The 27,094-nt window shown below is 45.7% G+C and overlaps 2 protein-coding genes across 7 annotated transcripts in view; one reads left to right on the plus strand and one right to left on the minus strand.

Annotated features, from left to right (window-relative positions):
* The window catches only part of LOC147706586 (uncharacterized), a 487,499-nt gene that overhangs the window by 263,052 nt on the left and 197,353 nt on the right, over positions 1 to 27,094 (plus strand). The window lies entirely within an intron of this gene.
* Positions 1 to 27,094, minus strand: part of LOC147706587 (cell adhesion molecule CEACAM6-like) — a 139,158-nt gene that overhangs the window by 53,038 nt on the left and 59,026 nt on the right. The gene's annotated exons all lie outside the window — the stretch shown is intronic.

Consider the following 27,094-nt stretch of genomic DNA (forward strand, 5'->3'; position numbering starts at 1 on the left):
TAAGAACATTATCATCGCATCTTCCTCCACATAGTGTTGCCGCGCTAGTGCATTATTTTCCCTACAAATATTCAACGCTGTGTTCCGCCCAGGCACAAAACCGGATTGGTCTGCATGGACCAGTGAGGATAGAACAGCGTTTAAGCGTGAAGTCAATAATTTCACCGGAATCTTGGCCTCTGTGTTTATTAAGGAGATTGGTCTGTACGAGACACAACAATCCACCGGCTTCCCAGGCATGTGAATTACTACAACAGATGCCAGCCTTTGGTCTGCTGGTAGTATACCCTTCTCGAGACTTTCTAAGTACATATGTTTAAAGGTGGGGGCTACTTTCACGGCCATGGATTTAAGGAACTCTATTGGAATACCATTAGGCTCCATTGCTTTCCCTGATTGAACACTAAAGATAGCCTTGCAGAGTTCCTCATCTGTGATGTCAGCCTCCAGGTCGGCCCTTTCTGTTTCAGATAGTGAGAGCAAGTTATTATCCACCACCAGTTGCCGGGAATCTTCAGACGTATAAGTAGTGGGGGGCGTATTTACCTTCTCCAAATGACTCACAAACATGTCTGCTATTTCTTGTGGGTCCGATATCCGCTCGCCCGTAGCAGTGGATGTTTCAGGCATCCATGTCTTTTCTTGCTCCCTACGCTCCAGTCAGGCCAGCATCTTGCCTGCTCTGTCCCCCATTTCATACACTCTGTGTCGTGTGGAAAGCAGTCGCGCCCTTGCTTTTTCTCGCGTTAGGGATTTATCCTCAAGACGTTTAAGAGTCAAACGGTGCGCCGTGGCCTCACTGGGCGAAGAGTTATGTTGTGACTCTAGCTGTCATTGTTCATTCTCTGTCGTAAGTATATGTTCATTGTGACGTCGGAGATAACCCATTTTTAATGGTAGGGCATGGTCTTTCACTACTACTTTATAGGCCTCCCAAATAGTCTGTGCCGACTCCACCGAACTCAGGTTTTCCGTAAAGTAATGGTCAGTCGGTTCAGCTAGTTGCTCGTTTATGTCAGGAATTTTTAATAGCCATGGGTTTATAATTATAGAGCTGTGCTGCTTTTGCTTGTGGGCGGTAAGCTCGACCCACACCGGGGAGTGATCCGAGATCCCCCGGGGAAGTCTGCGAGGATTCTGAAAACGGCCCACATCCGTCAGGAGTGTAAGGAAGTAGTCTATACCGGACATACTCTTGTGTGCATTGGAGAAGTGGGTGTAATACGACATCTGTGATTGCAGTGAGTGCCACATATCCGTCAATCCCCTGTCTTGAGTAAATTCCGCCATGAGTGTGCTAGGTCTGGCAGTAGGTCGTTGGGGATTTCTGTCTAATGTATCGTCGATAGTCAAATGAAAGTCGCCCCCCCAATATCAGGGTGCCATCTGGCAGGTCCAATAGTATTTTGCCTAAGTCGCTAAGGGCCTCCTTTGCCAGTGCAGGTAGGAGATACACTTAAATCACATATAACACCCTCCCCTCCCAAGTAGCCTCCAGCACTGCAAATCTGCCTTGTGGGTCCGCCCAGGTGCGAGTGGGTGTAAGAGCTAGGCCTTTGCGCGCTAGGATACCAGTTCCCCTAGAGCCAGATGTAAATCCTGCATGAACCAATAATTTGTAACCCCACCTGCTGAGAGCTCTGCAATTGTTACCTATGAGATGGGTTTCTTGCAGCAAGACTAAGTCTGGTGCCTGTCTCTTTAGGTACTGCAACACTACACCACCCTTTATTTTGCCCCTATCCCATTAAAATTCCATGTCATGGCGGAACATTTTGTAACTGTGATATTAGTCATTGGGGAACAACGATGGATCCAAAGAGGTGGAGCTGATATCCCCTCCCAGAGGAAAGGGCGATCTAATACTACCAGGGTGGCCATACACTTCAGTCGGGGCTGACTACCAGTATGGGGGAATGCACAACTGCCTGTCTCGTATATAGCATCAATTGAAATTGGTCACAATATTTCTTGCCAAGTAGAGTTCCCTCTGCATCATGACAGTTAACATTAACAAAAACAATAACCCTCCAACAACCCTCCCACCACTCCCATCCCTGCCCCCCTGCCAGTGGATTTCAAACTACCCACCCCCCTACAAGGCAGAGTGCCTGTCGCCCTCCCTCTCCCTCGCCGTGAAAGAAGGATGGATACATATTACAAAGTAAATCAGTTAGACCCCTATGAACCCATCCACACTTTCAATCATCCATGCTGCAGAGTACTAACAGTTCCACCCAGATTGACAGTGGTCAGCCCCCATTAGGCAGCTACGGGCCTCTGTCTCACACCCCGTTTCCAACCATATGTCCATTTGTAATGTCCGAGGTCCCAAGTATCATTCGGGCTACTTGGATCAGCAATTCTCTACCTCCTACCCTTTCAGCCCCTCGAATCCGAGGTGTGCTCCTCTCTATCGCTAAATTCATTTTTCACTATTCTGAGGCCTTCTCCTCTCATAGGCTAGCATTGGGAATTCCTTAAGACGCTTTTACGCTGTAATCCTTGATCAATATGGAGTAGCTGCATCATGTTTTATATCTTTGGAATGATAATGATAAATCCTCTGTAATGATAAAGTTGGATTTAACATGACTTTTTAAGAAATACCACTTTTAGAAAGTGAAAAACAACAAACGGGGGTTGGGCCCTTATCTGCAACCCCCATGGACCTCTATTAACAATCAAAAACCAAAGCAGATGGTGTTTTTTAGGTCTTGTGGTGTTGCAGTGCGAAGCACTGCCGCCACAAGTCTTATAGCTGCTGTCTGTGCCTCCAAGGGAGGCAGAGCTAGCTACAGACCTGTGCACGAGCCGATTCTACTATGGGCACGAGCCGATTCAGGTCTGTGAACGCGCTTCACAGTGGAACAGCTTATGCGGCGCTAGTAACAATTATCACAGCATGAGACCCCACTTATCACAGCATGTCAACAGGCGCCCCAGGCTGCTGGAGCACTCAACTATAATTAATGTGCAGTTGAGTGGTCCAGCAGGTGGGTGCCTCTCTGCATGCTGTGATAATTATCACTTTGGGGTCTCATGCTGTGATAATTAGGGCGGCATGCTCTATTTGCAGCACTGAACATTTTCGAAGAAGGCGAAGCAGCGACATTCATTGGAGACCCTCACCCTCACGCCCTCACCCCCCTCACTCGCTCTCATCCCCTCACACCAGCTGACCCCTCACACACCTCCTCACCCTCACACACCCTCACACACCTTCACCCTCACTCACCCTCTCACCCTCACACACCCTCTCACCCTCACACCCCCTCACCTTCACACACCCTCACCCTCAATCACCCTCTCACCCTCACACCACGTTACCCTCACACCGCCTCACCCTCTCACCCCCTCACCCCCTCACACCCCTCACCCTCACACCCCTCACCCTCACACCCCGCACCCTCACTACCCGTCAACCACCCTCACACCCCCTCATCCTCACCCTCACACCCCCTCACCCTCACACACTCTCACCCTCACACCCCTCACATACCCTCACACACCCCCACTCACCCTCACACACCCTCACTCACCCTCACACCCCCTCACCCTCTCACCCTCACTCACCCTCACACCCCCTCACCCTCACACCCCCTCACTCTCACACACCCTCACCCCCCTAACCCTCACACCCCCTCACCCCCTCAACCCTCACACCCCCTCACCCCCTCTCACCCTCACACACCCTCACTCACTCTCACACCCTAACCCTTACACCCCCTCACCCTCACACCCCCTCACCCTCCCTCACCCTCTCACCCTCACACACCATCACCCTCAACAACCCTCACCCTCACCCCCCTCGCCCTCACACACATTCACACACCCTCACACACCCTCACCAGCATAGCATAACCAAACATAGCATAGCATAGCATAACGAAACACAGCATAGCATAGCATAACAAAGAAAAGCATAGGATAGCAAAAGCACAGCATAACAAAACAAAGCATAGGATAGCAAAACAAAACATAGCATAACAAAACAAAATATAGCATAGCAAAACACAACATAGCATAACAAAACATAGCATAGCATAACAAAACATAGCATAACAAAACATAGCATAACAAAACAAAGCATAGCATAGCAAAACAAAACATATCATAGTAAAACAAAACATAGCATATATCGCCCTCACTCTATCTTGCTATTGCCCTCACTCTATCTATCTATCTATTGCCCTCACTATCTATCTATCGTCCTCACTCTATCTATCTATCTAACTATCTATCTATCACCTTCACTCTATCTATTGCCCTCACTCTATCTATCTATCTATCGCCCACACTCTATCTATCTATCTATCTATCTATCTATCTATCTATCTATCTATCTATCTATCTATCTATCTATCTATCTATCTATCTATCTATCTGCCTCACTCTATCTATCAAGCTATCTATCTTTTGCTCTCACTCTATCGCCCTCACTCTATCTATCTATCAATCGCCCTCACTCTATCTTGCTATCGCCCTCACTCTATCTATCTATCTATTGCCCTTACTATCTATCTATCACCCTCACTCTATCTATCTATCTACCTATCTCCCTCACTCTATCTATCTATCTATCTATCTATAGCCCTCACTCTATCTATCGCCCTCACTCTATCTATCTATCTATTGCCCTCACGCTATCTATCTATCGCCCTCACTCTATCTACCTATTGGCCTCACTCTATCTATCTATCGCCCTCACTCTATCTATCTATCGGCCTCACTCTATCTATCTATCTAATCGCCATCTATCTATCTATCTATCTATCTATCTATCTATCTATCTATCTATCTATCTATCTATCTATCTATCTATCTATCTATCTATCTCCTTCACTCTATCTATCGCCCTCACTCTATCTATAGCCCTCACTCTATCTATCAATGTATCTATCTATCTATCAGCCTCAATCACTCTATCTATCAATCTATCTATTGCCCTCACTCTATCTATCTATCACCATCACTCTATCAATCTAGCTATCGCCCTCACTCTCACACCCCGCACCCTCACTACCCCTCAACCACCCTCACACACCCTCATCCTCACCCTCACACCCCCTCACCCTCACACACTCTCACCCTCACACCCCTCACATACCCTCACACACCCTCACTCACCCTCACACACCCTCACTCACCCTCACACCCCCTCACCCTCTCACCCTCACTCACCCTCACACCCCCTCACCCTCACACCCCCTCACTCTCACACACCCTCACCCCCTAACCCTCACACCCCCTCACCCCTCAACCCTCACACCCCCTCACCCCCTCTCACCCTCACACACCCTCACTCACTCTCACACCCTCACCCTTACACCCCCTCACCCTCACACCCCCTCACCCTCCCTCACCCTCTCACCCTCACACACCATCACCCTCAACAACCCTCACCCTCACCCTCACACACATTCACACACCCTCACACACCCTCACCAGCATAGCATAACCAAACATAGCATAGCATAGCATAACGAAACACAGCATAGCATAGCATAACAAAGAAAAGCATAGGATAGCAAAAGCACAGCATAACAAAACAAAGCATAGGATAGCAAAACAAAACATAGCATAACAAAACAAAATATAGCATAGCAAAACACAACATAGCATAGCATAGCATAACAAAACATAGCATAGCATAACAAAACATAGCATAACAAAACAAAGCATAGCATAGCAAAACAAAACATATCATAGTAAAACAAAACATAGCATATATCGCCCTCACTCTATCTTGCTATTGCCCTCACTCTATCTATCTATCTATTGCCCTCACTATCTATCTATCGTCCTCACTCTATCTATCTATCTATCTATCTATCTATCTATCTATCTATCTATCTATCTATCTATCTATCTATCTATCTATCTATCTATCTATCTATCTATCTATCTATCTATCTATCTATCTATCTATCTATCTATCTATCTATCTATCTATCTCCTTCACTCTATCTATCGCCCTCACTCTATCTATCGCCCTCACTCTATCTATAGCCCTCACTCTATCTATCAATGTATCTATCTATCTATCAGCCTCAATCACTCTATCTATCAATCTATCTATCGCCCTCACTCTATCTATTGCCCTCACTCTATCTATCTATCACCATCACTCTATCAATCTAGCTATCGCCCTCACTCTCACACCCCGCACCCTCACTACCCCTCAACCACCCTCACACCCCCTCATCCTCACCCTCACACCCCCTCACCCTCACACACTCTCACCCTCACACCCCTCACATACCCTCACACACCCTCACTCACCCTCACACACCCTCACTCACCCTCACACCCCCTCACCCTCTCACCCTCACTCACCCTCACACCCCCTCACCCTCACACCCCCTCACTCTCACACCCCCTCACCCCCCTAACCCTCACACCCCCTCACCCCCTCAACCCTCACACCCCCTCACCCCCTCTCACCCTCACACACCCTCACTCACTCTCACACCCTCACCCTTACACCCCCTCACCCTCACACCCCCTCACCCTCCCTCACCCTCTCACCCTCACACACCATCACCCTCAACAACCCTCACCCTCACCCCCCTCACCCTCACACACATTCACACACCCTCACACACCCTCACCAGCATAGCATAACCAAACATAGCATAGCATAGCATAACGAAACACAGCATAGCATAGCATAACAAAGAAAAGCATAGGATAGCAAAAGCACAGCATAACAAAACAAAGCATAGGATAGCAAAACAAAACATAGCATAACAAAACAAAATATAGCATAGCAAAACACAACATAGCATAGCATAGCATAACAAAACATAGCATAGCATAACAAAACATAGCATAACAACACAAAGCATAGCATAGCAAAACAAAACATATCGTAGTAAAACAAAACATAGCATATATCGCCCTCACTCTATCTTGCTATTGCCCTCACTCTATCTATCTATCTATTGCCCTCACTATCTATCTATCGTCCTCACTCTATCTATCTATCTATCTATCTATCTATCTATCTATCTATCTATCTATCTATCTATCTATCTATCTATCTATCTATCTATCTATCTATCTATCTATCTATCTATCTATCTATCTATCTATCTATCTATCTATCTATCTATCTATCTATCTAACTATCTATCTATCACCTTCACTCTATCTATTGCCCTCACTCTATCTATCTATCTATCGCCCACACTCTATCTATCTATCTATCTATCTATCTATCTATCTATCTATCTATCTATCTATCTATCTATCTATCTATCTATCTATCTATCTATCTATCTATCTATCTATCTATCTATCTATCTATCTATCTATCTATCTATCTATCTATCTATCTATCTCCTTCACTCTATCTATCGCCCTCACTCTATCTATCGCCCTCACTCTATCTATCGCCCTCACTCTATCTATAGCCCTCACTCTATCTATAGCCCTCACTCTATCCATCAATGTATCTATCTATCTATCCGCCTCAATCACTCTATCTATCAATCTATCTATCGCCCTCACTCTATCTATTGCCCTCACTCTATCTATCTATCACCCTCACTCTATCAATCTAGCTATCGCCCTCACTCTATCTATCTATTGCCCTCACTATCCATCTATCTCCCTCCCTCCATCTATCGCCCTCACTCTATCTATCGCCCTCACTCTATCTATCGCCCTCACTCTATCTATTGCCCTCACTCTATTTGTCGCCCTCACTCTATCTATCGCCCTCACTCTATCTATCGCCCTCACTCTATCTATCTATCCCACTCACTATCTATCTATCCCACTCACTCTATCTATCGCATCACCACAGCATCACTCAGCACCACCACAGCAACACTAAGGGGCACAACGACATCACTATGCGCTACTACAGGATCATTGAACGCCACAGCATCACTAGTCGCCACCACAACATCACTCAGGGCCACCACAGCATCAATCTGTGCAACCATTCAACAACAACTGGGTCAAATATGTTTTCTCAATGTTTCAAGCTTTATTACAAATGTCACAAAAAGAGGTTAGTATTTCACTTCTGATCTTGGATTTTCCTCACAATAAAATATACTGAACATATGCTTCACAAAAGTTATTTACAAAAGTTTAAGCTATTGCCATTATACATTACAATAACTTTTATTTAAGTATTATTTATTAAAAACATTAAAAGCCATTGTTATTTGTAATATCAATACATCTAAGTCACGTGAATACAACAAATATTGCATTACAAATGCTATAGGTGTCACAAGTTATAACTATTGGCATTGTAAATGACAAAGCTATTATTTTTGCTATTATCAAAACTAACACATAAATAAAAAATGTGTCATTTACAATACCAATAGCTCAAACTTTCCTAATGCGAGACCTTATGCATTGCAAATGCTTGTTTTTTGTTTCTTACTATTTTTTACAAGATCATTCTACATAATACACATGACCTGGAAATCAATTAAGGCATATTACCGTGTTGGCATACATTATACAGAATTTTGTCACAGGGAGTGATACCAAAATAATTGAAAACCTATACAAACAATTTTCTCATCACAAATTAAATCGCAACAGTAAACAAGATGACACAAATCAAATAAATTCAAACAGTGTTCAACCAGTCCAAAGTTGTAAGTCAGAGCGACGTCTCTTAATGCTCTTGAAATCAGTTATGGGTTCCAAAACATCAAATATGAAAACAAAAGAAAACATTGCTCTTCATAGGAAGTCCTTAGTCATCCTCCATATTAGTGTTTGTTGAACATGGAAACATCAAAATAATAGTCTACGTGTTTCGAACCACAATCCTTATAGGTTCTCCTCAGGGCCAGGGCTGGGTGATTTCTTAAGTACTCTCTTATGATGTAAGAGGGAGAGCTTCTTTCAAACAGTGTACGTGTTTTTTAATTTGGATTAGGGTTGGGTAGTAGCCCTAAATGATGACTTGGCTTCAATTCTTCGTGGGAGAATCTTTTCAGTAGAAGAAATCAGGCTTGTGGCTTTAAATTGAAAGGTGAAGGACCGGATACTTAATTTGCCTTCTGTCTAGCTTTAGCTTGGCTGAAAAATTGCATTTCTCTGCTCTTTCTGCTCTGTATGCCTGTCTAGAAAACATGTCTAGGGTGTGTGATAACTACACTTTGTGCATTCCCGCTAGACAGGCACAAATACAGAGGGGTGGGTGTGACAGAGAACTCGTCTGCATTTATCTGCATTCTGAAAGCTCTTCCTTAGCAGGAAGAGAAAGGGGGGCTGACATGTAGACCTGAATAGGCAGTGTCCTGTTTTCCACACAAAGAGCTGGTACCCCCTACTGATAGTCTGGAGCAAGAGATGGGATGTAAGGGGGGCCCGTGCACTTCAAGTGCAGGTGCGGATGCTCCATTAGGGCTCTGGGACTGCACCTTCCTGAAATTCCTTTGCATTCATGCACAATTATAAAATAGATAGATTTATTTAGAGATGCGATCGTATCTCTAAACAAATTGACGTATTTAAGGCACTGAAAACCTGGGTATTCCCTGATTATCTGCTTCTTAGATTTTTGATCTGATGTCTCCTTATTTAGTGGCTCTTAGCACCAGGATACCATTTCTGGTCACAGTGTGCTCTGCAAATAATTATCACATACACATACATACAAGTCTGGGCTGTCTGTCCTAGACTGCCTGCCTGCCTCGTTATGAAGCAAGAGACGGAAGCCAGGCAGTGAATCAACTTTCTGAGCTGTGACCCATGACTTACTGTTCTAAAGCCTTTCATAATGAATCAATGGCATTGTAGTCTATGGCAGTATCCATTAGTATAGGCCAGTGCCGCTGCCACCGTCATGCTTTTGGGAAATGGAGTCTCTCTCCCTGCATGAGAGCAGCTGTCCGTCACAGCCAGGGATAGATCCCACCCTTTCCCATTCATCACACGTAGGAGTGGATGCAAGCACTGTCAAGCACAGTCCTCTGTAATGGTAAGTGTTAAAATGTTATGTTATGTTATGTTATTCAGATTTAAATAGCGCACAGCTGACCCAGCAAAGGGGCGTCCCGGCGCTACCAGCATCATAAAACGGACCAAACACCAGGACAAATGCTAATCTTCGGCTACGTATAATGTTCTGAGACCCTTTACCTTGCTAACCTCCCCCACTGTGACACCCCAGGCTCTGGCTGCCCTTCGCTGGCCCTGTTCAAAGTGGAGCTGCAGCATTTGTTCCACACAAAATTGATCCAAAAGATGAGCAGGCCAGTCTGAGTTTAGCAAACATTACAGGTCTGCAGCTTCTGCCTGACACAGAGCAGCAAATCTACTTTTATAACCCCTGCCTGAAAGCGTTTAGCCTAGAGAATCACTTGTTCAAATCAAAGAAGTGTTGCAGACCAGGTAGAAAATGTCTGTCTAATTCCAAATAATGTTTTACTGATGTGGCAGAAATGTACCTACTTTTAAAGGGGCCTCCCAGTGAATGATGTCTCCATACATTTCAAAACCGCAGCAGATGTCATCAACCAGAGCAACACTCTGCAGGGACTATTGTTGGTGATTGCTACCCTTGCGAGGCTGAGAAACAGCCCTGTGCTTTTTTTTCTCTACACTGCATGGCCCCTTCCCAAGTGCATGCATATTTACAGCTCATAAAGGGCCCAATTAATTGACAATGTTTTTAGTTGTTCACCCTTGCAAATCCTGCTTTGCCCAAAGCTCCAGGCTTTGAAGGAATGTGTAAACAAAATGCAGGTTTCAAAAGTAGTACCGCCAGTGGTGCATTTCATTGCAACACACAATCTCAACATTACAATTTTGAGTGAGCTGCAAGGAATAGGGAAAGCAGATTGGTTTTTCCTTTTTCTTCAAACATTGAAGGAAATTTATCAATGGTCTGCAGTTGCTCCTCTGGTCAGAAAGGACTTGTCATTTACTAACTGGCCTAATCAGTTAGTTAGCAACCATCAGGACTTTTGTTCCCTTGTGAAGTTGATCCAAATATCTGAGTCAAGCTCAAAGTGAGAGAAATGTGCTTACAGTAGGCAGCTATCTGCAGTATGACATTATAGCTGGCCCTATCTTCATGCCCTCAACAACATTAATGCCAAAAACATGGATTGATTTACGAGCAATGAGTGTTAAAAAATGTTAAGGTAATTGTAGCCCAGAGACCCCGTCAACTGACATGAACACCTCGAAGACGGAATGGTGGGTAGCTGACTCTGCCCCTCTCCCTTCTCTTCAATCCCCGCAGAACGAGTGGGCCGACGATACCGAGCCCTTATGGACAGAACCATACGAGAAAGAGGAGAGCGGCTCCTTTAATTGCGCATATTCGTCACTGGCTGCCCCGCCCTCGGGAGAAGCAGGACACAGCAAATTAGTTGAAAAGGAGGAAGCCTCGGGGTCAGCGGGGGACGTCACGGAGAAGGAGGCGAGATCGGAAAGTGAGCGTCGAGCGAGGTGGAGCGGAGCGGACAGAGTGGGAGAAAGCAGTGTCGAGGAGAAGCCAGGAGGCCAACGTCCCCACGGTTCGCCCAGCCGCACCCCTGGAGGAGTGTGGCTAAGCCAGGTGCGGAGACGGGGTACAGACTGGGTGGGGAGGCGGGGAGACGTCCCGAAGTGAGAGGGCTGTTTAAGGAACAGGCGCCTGGGGCACTGAGACTGTTTTGTTCCCCTCACTCACGCGGGTTCCTTCCTATCCCCTCTCCTTGCGTCCCTCACTACCTGCACAGTAATTTCCACCTTCTTGTATATAAATATTTTACATACACCACCAGCGGTGATCCCTCACTCCCGGTATCCCTTAGGGTATAGCAAAGAGAGTACAAGTGCCTATTAGCCGCCTATATTTTCTTTTGCTTCCCGTTACGGAGGGCGAAGACCACATGACCCTGACGACTACAAAGGGACTGTCCCAAGAGAGAGCCTGAGTTTGAAGGCACAGAATCTAGCTGCAACAACCGACCCAGCACGATTCACCCGGGAAAGACTGTCCAATACTAAAAAAAATATCATATATTAAAATAAAGCCTTACATACCACAACCAAGTCTCCGGTCCCATCCATCAACCCAGCCACAGTAATGCATCTCAGCGACTTCGTTCCTCTCTTATTTCAAGTTTTAATTAATCTTGCCTTCCTCAGGAGTTATCGATTTAATCATGTTGTGTTTCTTTCTGTGCTTTTACCAGTGCATACTTTGAGCTGTGCAGGTGTTTATGAGGGGCTTTGATTGAGAGCTCTGATGCTGATGCTGCAGCCAAAGCAAAGTACCTGTCAATGAGTTGGCCTCTCTGCTGAGAGTCATGTATTCCAGTTGTAAAAGCAATTTTGTGAAAATGTGTGTGAAGGGGGTTTCCCAGATATCAAAATATTTACAGGGCAAAAGCAAAAGTAAATAAGTTGCTTAAATGTGAGTGAGTGCATAGTATGATTGAAACTGGTGAAGTGAGGGAGATACAAGGACGTGCATTCGGGGAAGAGTGAAAATAGGGTGCTGAAGAGGAAAAAGAGGTGGTTGAGGATGTGCAGTTGGACAAGATGTGCAGTGTTGTACAATTTACACATCACATTATCTGTTAAACATTTTAATGCAGTACGATATAGGGCAGTTTTTTATGTTTTTAATATTTCAACACTATATGTTCCCACTACTTTATAAGCCTTGCTTTATCACTAAATTAATTTGCTTTAAAATGTACCATTTGCCAATATTTTTTCAATTTTTGTTTCTGGAGGAGGATCCAGCCTGTACCCCACATTTGTCTATTAACCTTGCCCGCGCCTCTCACTATATAAGTTACCAGCCAGCACTGTTTAAGGGCCTGCTTTGAAGTCACCCCCACTCCAAAGGCACAATTTGGTATGAGCACTGGGGCTCTGACACTACCAAGACAATATCCTACTAGACCTATGAAGAACTCTGCCGGGAGGAAAGACTCCTGAGCTACAAGGATTGCAACTCTGCGGGACTGCTGCTCTGGAAGAGCTGGTTTTCTGCTTTGCTGTGCTGCTCTGCTGCCTGCTGATCTCTGCCCTGCTGAGGGCAAGGACTAGACCAATTTCACTTGAACCCAGAGTGACCCCAAGGGTTGCTAGCTTGCCCCATGTTCGAAACTCTCAGGGCCATCAAAGACTTCCTTCAACCCTGCAACAGAACCTGGACATCTGTGAGTCTTGGCCTGTCAAGTGGTGCCAATCCAGTCCTGGACCCTTCAATGGTGAGTTCTGTTGTACAGGACCATCAAAATCAACGCAGTGATGACATTTGGTGTGATCGTAAATTACTCTGATGCAGGAACTGGTTGACGACATCGCTTCGATGCCGCACAATGACGATGGACAGTGCGGCTTGACGGCGACGCAGTGCCTGCATCGTAAAGGGGTTAGTTGAGGAAGCCTTTCTCGACTACGTGGATCTGAACAGATGCATCAAGTCTTTACCATCGGCGTTTACTCCAGCCAAGGCACTTTTTCAGTTGGACTTGTTTGAGTCCTGTAGCCGGATTGCCCTCCATGGCACTCAGCCTGAACTAACCTCCAGTAATCCCTATGGGCTACTTGCTTCTAAGCAGTACTCGATTTATTCTTTAAAAATAATAACTCCAGTTCTACTTATTGGATGTTTGTCATTTTGGTCTTATTTTACTCATAAAAAGATAATCTATTTTTCTAACTCTGTGTGGAGTACTTTTGTGGTGTGCTCATTGTGTTACTCTGTGTGTGTGCACATTGCCTCTTTAGGTAATCCTGACTGCTCTGTGCCAAGCTACCAGGGGGTGAGCACAAGTTATATTTTAGTGTCTATCTAGCTTACCCTGAATAGAGTGGTGGTTCCTGCTTGGACAAAGTGCATACCTCTGCCAACCAGAAACTCAATTTCTAACAGTAACCTTATGCCTGATTGAAGCATACATCTATACAGCTTTGAATGTGAATGCCCTAAAAAAATATTTATTCAATTGTACTCTGTTTAATTCTTGATATCACATACATTTGATGCAGCGGTCACAGACTAACATATTTGGAATCAAAGCTAGGATGTGCTTTGTTAGAATCTGCCAGATTTCCAGAAGCGGGGGCGCTATCCCTGGAGTGGTTACACCTGTGTCCATGAGTTAAGAATGTCAGGGTGCTGATGGGCAACAACTTAATGTTGGTAGGGCCTTGCAAATTAACTCACACCTGAAATCTCACTCGAGGCACATATACATTAGTAGGTCATAGCATGGTATGGAATAAAACCATGCTATCAAAATACTCTGCCACGCGCACAGAGCTCTGCATAAAACTGACCCCACTATCCTCCAAGGGAAAATTGAATTCTACGTCCCCAACAGGAACCTAAGATCGAATCACTCAGCTCTTGCCAAATCCAAGCGCATCCACAAGGCAAGGACAGGCGGACGTGCCTTCTCATACCTGGCAGCCAAAAGGTGGAATGAGTTACCTGTAGACCTCAGACACACCATAAACTACCTTCAGTTCCGCCAAAAACTAAAAACTCACCTTTTCCCCAAAAACTAATCCCCCAGCACAGTCCTCAGCAGTCTCCTTTGTTTTACAGCGCCGTGATATCCCATGGGATGAGTGTCGCGCTTTACAAATACCAGAAAAAAAAAAGAAGCTGCAGCAGGGAAACAGGGGTCCTTGTAGTCATTCACCACTCTTCCACAGAGAACCATACGTCTCAGGACCAGTGGAGCCACCTTGGCCCAGAAGTGAAGGGAAGCAGGCAGACTGGAGGAGAACTGAAGGAGCGACCTTTGACCCTGCCTGCAGGTTGGTCGCCCCCCAGCCACCACACGGTCCTCCTGCGACGCTGTGACTCTGCCCCCTGTCGCCTTGCTCCTGCCTCGCGCTGAGTGAGTCCACCCGGGCCTCTCCCAGGTAACCCTGCCCTTCGTTGCTCTGCCGTTGGGCCCAGTTCCCGAGTGCCCCTTCCCCCATTTGCTCTGTGCCCCCTTCATTGTTGCCTGCTTCATTTCCTTTGCTCTCCGCCGTAATTCTCACCCTCCTTGCCCCCCTCCTCTCGTTTCTGATTCTTTGCCCCCCCCCGTTTTGCATTGTGCCCCTTCACTGTTGCCTTGTGTTTTTTCTCCTTATATTGTACTGTATTGCATTGTTAATTCCGCCATCTTGCCCTTTTTGACTTCAGTGTCCCCTTTCCCGCTGCTGCATCCCTGCCCCCGCTGGCCCATTCGCCACCCCGCTCCCACCTCCCAGCTGCTCCTCCCTCCCACAACCCCTCATATGGAGGCCGCGCAGCACTGAAGGGAGCGACCTTTGACCCTGCCTGCAGGCAGGTTGCCCCCCAGCTGCCACATGGTCCTCCTGCGATGCTGTGGCTCTGCCCCCTGTCGCCTTGCTCCTGCCTCACGCTGAGTGAGTCCTCCAGGGCCTCTCCCTGGTAACCCTCTCCTTCGTTGCTCTGCCGTTGGGCCCAGTGCCCTAGTGCCCCTTCCCCTGTTTGCTCTGTGCCCCCTTCATTGTTGCCTGCTTCATTTCCTTTGCTCTCCGCCGTAATTCTCACCCTTCTTGCCCACCTCCCCCGTTTTTGATTCTGTGGCCCCCCGTTTTGCATTGTGCCCCTTCACTGTTGCCTTGTGTTTTTTCTCCTTATATTGTACTGTATTGCATTTTTAATTCCGCCGTCTTGCCCTGTGCCCCCCTTCCCCCCTTTTTGACTTCAGTGTCCCCTTTCCCGCCACTGCGTCCATGCGGCTCGCCCCCGCTGGCCCATTCGTCACCCCGCCTCCCAGCTGCTCCTCCCTCCCACAACCCCTCATATGGAGGCCGCACCGCTGGCGCGCCGAAGGCACACCTAAGGCAAGCCCGTCTGCGCCCGTCCGTGCCTGGACTGTGCCCAGCGTCAGAACCCCTGGCCCCTGCCGAAGCCAGACTACCCGACTGAGGTACGACTCCGCCGCCCTCCACGTACTCAACACCGGACGACCGTCCACCTGCTACCAAGCCTCCCCGAAACGCACCCACAGACCCTTCACCTGTCAAGCCTGCAAATTCACCTGCCTCCGAGCCTACCCCCCCGACAGACCAAGCAACACCTACAACCACCTCAAGTGCATCCTCCTCAACACACGCTCCGTTCACAAGCACGCCGTCGAACTCTGGGACCTCCGCGACTCAACAACACCAGACATCGCCTTCCTCACGGAAACCTGGATGAACGCGTCCTCGGCCCCAGACATTGCCATAGCCATCCCGGACGGCTACAAAATCACCCGGAAGGACCGCTTCAACCAAACCGGAGGAGGAATTCCCATCATCTACAAGAACACCATCAACGTCACGACCAACGCCGAAGACACACTCTCCGCCGCCGAACGGTAAACAGTCAAAATATCGAGTAAAAAATATCGAATGGACATAATATCGAGTTTAAAATATAGAATAGACAAAATATCGAATGGACAGAATATAGACATCAAAAATATCGTTTTTAAGGTAAGTAATGTAATATCGAATGTTAAAAATATAGAAAGTTAAAATATCGAAGTATATAATATAGGTTGTTAAAATTATCGAATTTTTAATAATATCGAATTTTTTATAGTGTTTTTTATATTATATGTGTGAAAAGTGTGTATTTATGTTATAATTTTTTTTAATTATTGAAGTTTTTTTTTTAAATTTTTGCGTAATTTAATTCTGTAGCGGGTTGTGGATTTATAGGGGAATAGGGTGGGAAGTAATTTAATTATAATTAATTAAATATGTAAATGTATTTATTGGTATTCATTTTTAATTAAAATTAATATTTGGTAATTAATTAAATTTTAATTGGCAATTAATTTTAATTAATTGATTAATTGCTAATTATGTAAATTGTACTAATTTATTTTCTGTAGCGGGATGTGGGTTTATAGGGGAATTGGGTGGGAAGTAATTTATTTATAATTAAATATGTAAAATTATGTATTGGTATTTATTTAGAATGAATTGTTAATTAATTTTCTATGGGTAATTAATTACATTTTAATCTCCTATTATTTTATTTAATTGATTAATTGCTAATTATGTTAATTTTACTAATTTATTTTCTGTAGCGGGTTGTGGGTTAATAGGGAAATAGGGTGGGAAGTAATTTATTTATAATTAATTAAATAAATGTATTTAATTGTATTTAATTTGAATTAATTGTTAATTAATCTTTAGTTGTTAATTAATTAATTGTTCATTTGTAATTATTTTGTATTATTGGTAACTAATTGAAATAATTATTTTTAATTTGTAATTTTAATTGATTAATTATTATATTATATTAAATTGGTAATTACTTTTAAATCATTTTTTATAGATATTAATTTATATTTTTTGAAATAATATATGAAGTATTTACTTTCCCTACTGTTGCACTCTCTGGAGTGGGAATAGTAATTTTTACCCCTACGCTATCCAACGCTTTCCCTACTGTTGCACTCTCTGGAGTGGGAATAGTAATTTTTACCCCTACGCTATCCAATGCTTTCCCTACTGTTGCACTCTTTGGAGCGGGAATAGTAATTTTAACCCCTACACTATCCAATGCTTTCCCTACTGTTGCACTCTTTGGAGCGGGAATAGTAATTTTAACCCCTACACTATCCAACGCTTTCCCTACTGTTGCACTCTTTGAAGTGGGAATAGTAATTTATACCCCTACGCTATCCAACGCTTTCCCTACTGTTGCACTCACTGGAGTGGGAATAGTAATTTTTACCCCTACGCTATCCAACGCTTTCCCTAATGTTGCACCCACTGGAGTGGGAATAGTAATTTTTACCTTTACGCTATCCAACGCTTTCCCTACTGTTGCACCCACTGGAATGGGAATAATAATTTTTACCCCTATGCTATCCAACGCTTTCCCTACTGTTGCACTCTTTGGAGTGGGAATAGTAATTTTAACCCCTATGCTATCCAACGCTTTCCCTACTGTTGCACTCTTTGGAGTGGGAATAGTAATTTTTACCCCTACGATATCCAACGCTTTCACTACTGTTTCACCCACTGGAGTGGGAATAGTAAGTTTTTACCCCTACGCTATCCAACGCTTTCCCTAATGTTGAACCCACTGGAGTGGGAATAGTAATTTTTACCTTTACGCTATCCAACGATTTCCCTACTTTTGCACTCACTGGAGTGGGAATAGTAATTTTTACCCCCACGCTATCCAACGCTTTCCCTACTGTTGCACCCACTGGAATGGGAATAGTAATTTTTACCCCTACGCTATCCAACGCTTTCCCTACTTTTGCACTCTTTGGAGTGGGAATAGTAATTGTAACCCCTATGCTATCGACCGCTTTCCCTACTGTTGCACTCTTTGGAGTGGGAATAGTAATTTTTACCCCTACGCTATCCAACGCTTTCCCTACTGTTGCACTCTTTGGAGTTAGAATAGTAATTTTTACCCCTACGATATCCAACGCTTTCACTACTGTTTCACCCACTGGAGTGGGAATAGTAAGTTTTTACCCCTACGCTATCCAACGCTTTCCCTACTTTTACACTCACTGGAGTGGGAATAGTAATTTTTACCCCTACGCTATCCAACGCTTTCCCTAATGTTGCACCCACTGGAGTGGGAAAAGTAATTTTTACCTCTACGCTATCCAACGCTTTCCCTACTGTTGCACTCACTGGAGTGGGAATAGTAATTTTTATCCCTACGCTATCCAACGCTTTCCGTAATGTTGCACCCACTGGAGTGGGAATAGTAATTTTTACCTCTACGCTATCCAAAGCTTTTCCTACTGTTGCACTCTTTGGAGTGGGAATAGTAATTTATACCCCTACGCTATCCAACGCTTTCCCTACTGTTGCACTCACTGGAGTGGGAATAGTAATTTTTACCCCTACGCTATCCAACGCTTTCCCTAAGGTTGCACCCACTGGAGTGGGAATAGTAATTTTTACCTTTACGCTATCCAACGCTTTCCCTACTGTTGCACTCACTGGTGTGGGAATAGTAATTTTTACCCCCACGCTATCCAACGCTTTCCCTACTGTTGCACCCACTGGAATGGGAATAGTAATTTTTTACCCCTACGCTATCCAACGCTTTCCCTACTGTTGCACTCTTTGGAGTGGGAATAGTAATTGTAACCCCTATGCTATCCAACGCTTTCTCTACTGTTGCACTCTTTGGAGTGGGAATAGTAATTTTTACCCCTACGCTATCCAACGCTTTCCCTACTGTTTCACTCTTTGGAGTTAGAATAGTAATTTTTACCCCTACGATATCCAATGCTTTCCCTACTGTTTCACCCACTGGAGTGGGAATAGTAAGTTTTTACCCCTAAGCTATCCAACGCTTTCCCTACTGTTACACTCACTGGAGTGGGAATAGTAATTTTTACCCCTACGCTATCCAACGCTTTCCCTACTGTTACACTCACTGGAGTGGGAATAGTAATTTTTACCCCTACGCTATCCAAAGCTTTCCCTAATGTTGCACCCACTGGAGTGGGAATAGTAATTTTTACCTCTACGCTATCCAAGGCTTTCCCTACTGTTGCACTCACTGGAGTGGGAATAGTAATTCTTACGCCTACGCTATCCAACGCTTTTCCTACTGTTGCACTCTTTGGAGTGGGAATAGTAATTGTAACCCCTACGCTATCCAATGCTTTCCCTACTGTTGCACTCTTTGGAGTGGGAATAGTAATTTTTACCCCTACGCTATCCAACGCTTTCCCTACTGTTGCACTCTTTGGAGTTGGAATAGTAATTTTTACCCCTACGCTATCCAACGCTTTCCCTACTGTTGCACTCTTTGGAGTTGGAATAGTAATTTTTACCCCTACGCTATCCAACGCTTTCCCTACTGTTGCACACTTTGGAGTCGGAATAGTAATTTTTCCCGCTACGCTATCCAACGCTTTCCCTACTGTTGCACTCATTGGAGTGGGAATAGTAATTTTAACACTCTTGCTATGCTACGGTAATAATATTGTATATTTATTAATAATATTATGTTATTATATATATATATGTTTTAACAAATAAAATGGTATTATTTTTTTATAACTTACATTAATTATTTAATAATTTTAAGGTTATTTAAGTATTTTTAAGTATATTTTAGTTATTTATTTTTAATATTTTTTTAAATTTACATTAATTTTAATAAATTCGATATTTTTACAAAGTACATATTTTTAAAAAATATTTTTTATTCGATTTTTTTGTACTTACCTGTTTGTAGATAGGACTTCGATATTTTGGTAGTCGATATTTTGGAGTCGATATTTTACATGCCTATATTTTTGTAGTCGATATTATGTCAGTGATCCCCACCGAACACCTACACTTCCAAATACACACCGACCCCAAGACCACCCTGAGAGGAACGCTCGTCTACAGACCCCCAGGCCCGCACACACAATTCAGTGAATCCATCGCCGACTTCATCAGCCCGAACGCGTACCCTCACCAGAATACATCCTCCTGGGGGACCTGAACTTCCACCTAGAGAAAAACAATGAGAACAACACCTCCACCCTGCTCGACAACCTGGCCAACCTCGGACTCAAGCAACTGGTGGACACACCCACCCACCTCGCTGGCCACACACTCGACCCCATCTTCTTCGCCAGCAACCACGTCTCCTTCAGCCACTCCACTGAACTGCACTGGACCGACCACAGATGCATCCACTTCACCTTCAAAAAGAATACATCCCACCACCGCGCACAACAAATCCCCCGCAGATGCTGGAGCAAAATCACCACAGACCAGCTCCTCTCATCACTGTGCCAGAACCCGCCAGCCAATACCGCCGACCCCAACAACGCAGCCCACAACCTCGCACAATGGATAACCAACTGGGCCGACGACCTCGCTCCACTGAAGGACCCCCCAGGCAAAACTGGCAACAGGAAAACATCATGGTTCACAGACGCCCTCAAAGAATCAAAGAAATCCTGCCAGACCCTCGAAAAAACCTGGCGCCACGATCGGACTTCAGAAAACATGACAGCTCTCAAAAACGCCACCCGCAAACACCACCAGCTGATCTGCACCACCAAAAAAACATCGTTCAAAGAGTGACTAGACAAGAACACCTACAACAGCAAGGAACTCTTCAGCATCGTCAAAGAGCTCTCCAACCCCAGCGCCAGCAACAACGACATTACACCGTCACAAGAACTCTGCAACTCCCTTGCCACTTTCTTCCACCGAAAGATCACAGACATACACGACAGCTTCGGACCCCAGACCCCGCCCCAGTCGCAGAGCCAATGCCCCCCACCACCACCCTCAGCGCCTGGACCCCCATCAGCACTGAAGACACCACCAACGTCATGAACTCCATCCATTCAGGCTCCCCCTCGGACCCATGCCCCCATCATATCTTCAACAAAGCCAACACCATCATCGCACCCCATCTCCGGAACATCATAAACATCTCGTTCGCGTCAGCCGCCTTCCCCGAGAGCTGGAAGCACACAGAAATCAACTCCCTTCTAAAGAAACCCACAGCAGACCCCAAAGACCTCACAAACTTCCGCCCCATCTCTCCGCTCCCCTTCCCGGCCAAAGTCATCGAGAAGACCGTCAATAAACAGCTGACTGCTTTCCTCAAGACAAACAACTCGCTCGACCCATCCCAGTCTGGATTCCGAGCCAACCACAGCACCGAGACTGCCCTGATCGCAGCCACCAAAGACATCAGGACCCTGATGGACAACGGAGAAACTACCACCCTCATCCTCCTGGACCTCTTGGCAGCCTTCGACACCGTATGCCATCGCACCCTAATAACCCGTCTCTTCAACACAGGGATCCCAGGAAAGGCCCTGGACTGGATCACCTTGTTCCTTTACGACAGAACCCAGAGAGTTCGCCTCCCTCCCTTCCGCCCAAAAGCCACTGAGATCATCTGCGGCGTACCCCAAGGCTCATCGCTAAGCCCAACCCTCTTCAACATCTACATGAGCCCCCTCGCCGCCATCGCACACAAACACAGCATCAACATAATCTCCTACGCCGACGACACCCAGCTGATACTCTCCCTCACCAAAGACCCAGCCACTGCCAAAACCAACCTACAGGAAGGAATGAAAGACGTCGCAGAATGGATGAAGCTCACCAGCCTGAAGCTGAACTCAGACAAGACGGAAGTCCTCATCCTCGGACAATCCCCTTCCGCCTGGGACGACTCCTGGTGGCCCTCAGCACTGGGCTCCGCGCCAACACCCTTGGACCACACACGCAACCTGGGATTCATCCTGGACTCCTCCCTCACGATTACCAAGCAAGTCAACGCCATCTCGTCATCATGTTTCAACACCCTGCGCATGCTCCAAAAGATCTTACGGTGGATCCCCACCGAAACCAGAAAGACGGTCACCCAGGCCCTCGTCACCAGCCGACTGGACTACGGAAACGCCCTATACGCAGGAACCCCCTCCAAACTTCAGAAACGACTACAACGCATACAGAACCCCTCCGCATGACTCATCCTGGACATCCCTCGCCATGGCCACATATCCGCCCACCTGAGAAACCTGCACTGGATCTCCGTCAACAAAAGGATCACGTTCAGGCTCCTCACCGACGCACACAAAGCACTCCACGACATGGGCCCCGAATACCTCAACAACTGCCTCTCGTTCCACACTCCCACCCGCCAACTCCGCTCCGTTAGCCTCGTCCTCGCCACCGTCCCACGGATTCGCAGAACCACCGCCGGAGGAAGATCGTTCTCCTACCTGGCAGTCATGACATGGAACTCCCTCCCCGCACACCTACGAATTACCCAGGACCATCTCACCTTCAGGAAACACCTCAAGACCTGGCTTTTCGAGCAGTAGCGGCACCCCTCCCCCCTTTTTGTCTGCGCCTTGAGACCCTCACAGGTGAGTAGCGCACTCTATAAATGTTTTGATTGATTGTTTTTTGATTGATTGAAGGTCACCAGTGGTAGAGATGGAACAGATGACGTACATACACAACATATACTGCTGTTGGGCACCACCTGCAAATATCAGAGTTGGCAAACACCTCTGTGGGATTCAGGCAGTGCCACTATTCTCATAGTTTATTTTAAGGCACTGCTTCCCCTCTATCTATTATTAACTTGAAATTAGATGTTTGTGAATGGTTAACAGGATGATAACAATTTCTAGCAAAGTTTCCGGTTCAAAAAGTTAACTTATTTTGAGATGCTATGCAGTCCTTAAAAATTGCTTAAGTGTAGACTCCAATCTTTTTAGATGAATTTTATGAATTAAAAACTTAGGACAGATAGGGAATTTGGAGAAATCTGTCCATGCTACTGTAAGTGAGAAGAACAATGAACTAAATGTATATATTTAGGTTTATGTTTTTCTTTTTCTTCTCTGAGTGGTCCTTCGCACGATACTGCACATGTGCAGTTCTTTCAGGAGCTTGTACATGATGTGTACATGGGTTGATGTATATCAATTAGCAGGGGAAGAGCTGAGTATATTAGTGAAGAGTGATGGCAGTTTAATCCATGGACATCCCATAGAACGTCAGAATATGGACACACTCCGTGTCCGAGGAAGGGTGAAGAACTCACATGAAGTACTCTGTGGACTACCTGGGACAAACATATAACAAACAGGATATAAATAAGATAAAAAGGACAATCCCAAAGGATAATGCATGTATGGAAAGCAAACATTAAAAAACATCTGTGGGGAGACAGTGTTAGCACAATAGTGCAGAACCAAGAAGCTACTACCACAATCGTTTGAAATTAAAACATTTCTCCTCATTACGGCTGCTCTAGGGAGGCATACAGGATTGGTGCAGCCTCAGGTTCACGTGATTTTGTTAATCTGGGGTAGCATCAGAGTCCAAGGGTTTTGCGTGGGTACACCCACTGCCACGCCCATGGAATGGCTCTTTGACAAAGAGTAAGGCATGTCAGCGCATTTCACTGTCCTGTCTTACTCCACATCTATGAGGCCATGCAAAACCATGCAGCGTGGCTTTGCATCACATTATTCATATGATTGACAGGCCTGAGCCCCTGGAGCCTATTCTGGGAAAAGAATAACTGTGTTGTCTGAATAGGCTTAAAGAACCGGTCATCAGGAGTAGGCTACTAGGTATCTTCAGTACAATAGCATGTACTTGAAGGAAGCTGGCTCTGTATATACTATACCAAAGTGAGGTATAGTGTGCACAGAGTCCAGTGGATCCCCAAAGGTAGGCAGAGGTAAGGTTAGATAGAACCTTACTCTCTATTTGTGGTAATGTGATCGAGCACTAAGACAGTGTTAAGCATTTGTTGTACATCAAATGAATTCACACACTCAAAGCCTGAACTTCAGTCAAATTGTTTTTGTATAAAAATATTCTTTTAGTTATTTTATTTTCCAGAACCAAGCAAGCCTGGCACAGGTAAGCAATGCATACTTTACAGTAGTAATGCAATTGAACTACAGTTTGAATGATAATTATATATGCACTTTGATGTGATTTACAATATGGATGCAGAGAAATGCAATACTTAGTAAATGCAGAGAATAGACTTGAATAGGCTTTTTAGTAAAATAGCAGGTAAGTAAATTGTGAGATTACTAGGCTTACACAGAGTAGTATACCTAGATGATACTCTGAGACATTTCCTGAAAACAGGTAAGTAAAATCGTTTTTGTTAGATTGTGCAATTTGAAAGAATTTCTTTCGTTCTCAAACTCCACACTTAGAAACTTTTCACAGAAAAACAGTCAATGTTATCCTTTGGAGATAAATAGTGTTATTGGTTTTGAGGTAAGTAATCGGTCTTTGTTGTTGAGGTTCTAGGGTTAGAACAAGGGTTCCCCCAGGGTCAAGGATGCATTCTTGTTACACCCTCAGCGGCACTAGGGCGGCCGGGTGCAGTGTGCTGAGGCCCAGTGTTATCCAATGGTGTTTAGGGGTCCTCCGGTTGGTGGCTACTAGCAAGCAGGCCACTGGGTTGTGGGATCAAAGCTCCTGGACTTTAGCTCAGGGTAAATGGGGAACCAAGTTAGTACCAAAGGGGCACCCTCAGCTGCACTAGGGCGGCCGGGTGCAGGGTGCTGTTTCGACGTCGGATGCCCTGTTGTTTCCAATGGAGAACCTTCAGTTTGCAAAAGCACTGCAGGCAGGGAGACAAAGGACTTCTGGGTGGGACCACCACTTTGAGATGTAAGTTGGGAAGTTAGGGGTTGGTTAGGCACCGTTGGTTTGGACACACAGGCCGTGGGGCATTGGGTGCAGGGGTGCCTTTTGGGGTCAGATCTTCTCACCAGCTCCTGGTCGCGGTTAGGGGAGCCTTCTGGATTTAGACTGCAGGTGTTGGCTGGAGGCCTGAGGCAGGTCAGGTGTCACCGGATCTTAGTTCAGGATCGCTGGGGTGACCTCTTTGTGGTGTTTCCCCACTGGAGCTCGGGCTGTGGATGGCAGATGCAGAGTGGGGCAGATTTGTGGTGTCCGGCAGCTGGCAGAGGTTGCAGTTGAACAAATTCGGTGTTCACGGGAGAAGCAGTCTTGGGAAGTGAAGGCAGGCATATCCTCAAGGGTTTTTGAGGTTGCTGGCTGCAGGACACGCTGGGATTTTGCAGGAGCAGGTTCGAGGGGGCCAAGTCAGTGGGCGTCTTACTCTTGTTAGCTGCTGCACAGCTGTTTGGACCTTCTTCTTCTTTTCTTCTTCTTTCTTGTCTGGATCTGAGGAAGCAAGGTTCAGGGATGCCCCTAAATACTAGATTTAGGGGCGTTACAGGTAGGTAAAATGCAGGGACCAATGAGTCCTTTCCCTGGGGTGGGTACACCCCCTATTATGCCACCTTCCAGTGAGAGGGGGGATGTGCCTGTCCCTGGTTGGCTGAGTGCCCCCATCTTCAAGATGGCATGACCTTCCCCACCTGAAGGGTGGAGTTGACAGAGGTGGGCACACCTCTCTTCCTCACTTGTCTTTCCTACCGGTTTTCCCGCCCAAAGTGGGGGACAGAACCAGTGGGGACCAGTTGCGAAAGCAGCAATGGGTCTGGGGAAGCTCACAAAGGTGGCAAGCCTTTAAAGCTGCCCCTTTGGGAACCCTGCCCATCTGGGGGAGGAGGCCTGGCACCTCGCCCCAGGATATGCATTGTTTCAGGGCCCAGAGAGCAGCAGGCTCTCAACCCAGGGGCACCGAAACATGTCTGGTGGTAGCAGCTGAAAGCAGTCACTCAGCCTGGACACTAGTGGTGGGTTCGTTTTCAGGGGGCATCTCTAAGATGCCCCCTTTGTGCATTTTACATTAAATCCTACACTGGCATCAGTGTGGGTTTAATGTGCTCAACTATATTGCATGGACTCCAAGTATTCCTTTTAGAGACTGACTACAGAGTGACGGACATTTTTATGAGGCCAGTTGGGTCGCACTTGCACCAGGCAACGTGGTGCTTGCGCAACGCAGCTCAAAAAACTTTGAGTGGCTTTATAAATCTGGAGTAACGCAACGCAGCACAAACCACTGCAGTGCGTTACTCTGCCCTCAGAAGGCGTTCCATGGGCGTTGCAGGGATGTTTCCACGCGAGTCCCATGGATTTTGAGGCATTCCCAGAGATACCAGAACTGATAAACCTGGGACTGCGGCAAAATGCTACGCCTTCCAAGGGGAGGTGTAACGAGCAGAAATGTCTTTATTTCTCCTCTTTCTTTGTCTGCTGGATTCTGCAGCAGACAGAAAGCTGAATATGCCTCAGGTGATTGTTTTTGTGCAGGAAGGTGCCCCTATCAGATCATGGGACGCATGGAGCTACCACAGATATCCTACATTCTCAAATGTGCCTTTGATGATATTATAATAACTGGTTCCCTTTCAATTCAATAGGATATAAAAAGACCGTTAACCCTTCAGGCATATCCCACTTAAGACAGAGGATCTTACTTAAAGGATAATAATCATCACTGTGGACAACATTACACACATAGAAGACGCACTCCTCTGGAAAAAGATATGTATACAGTGTGGGATCAGTGTGTGCACTGCTTCCTCCCATAAATAGGTGCCTTAATTTCTGTAAAAATGTCTTATTTCAATAGTAATGATGCGTCAAATGCAACAGCTTTCTATTCTTCCCTGAAAGAAGAAAGACCTCAAAAGAAGTTAATTTATAATCATAA

This window comes from Lissotriton vulgaris, chromosome 7 (genome assembly GCF_964263255.1).
Source record: "Lissotriton vulgaris chromosome 7, aLisVul1.2, whole genome shotgun sequence".
NCBI classification, from domain to species: domain Eukaryota; kingdom Metazoa; phylum Chordata; class Amphibia; order Caudata; family Salamandridae; genus Lissotriton; species Lissotriton vulgaris.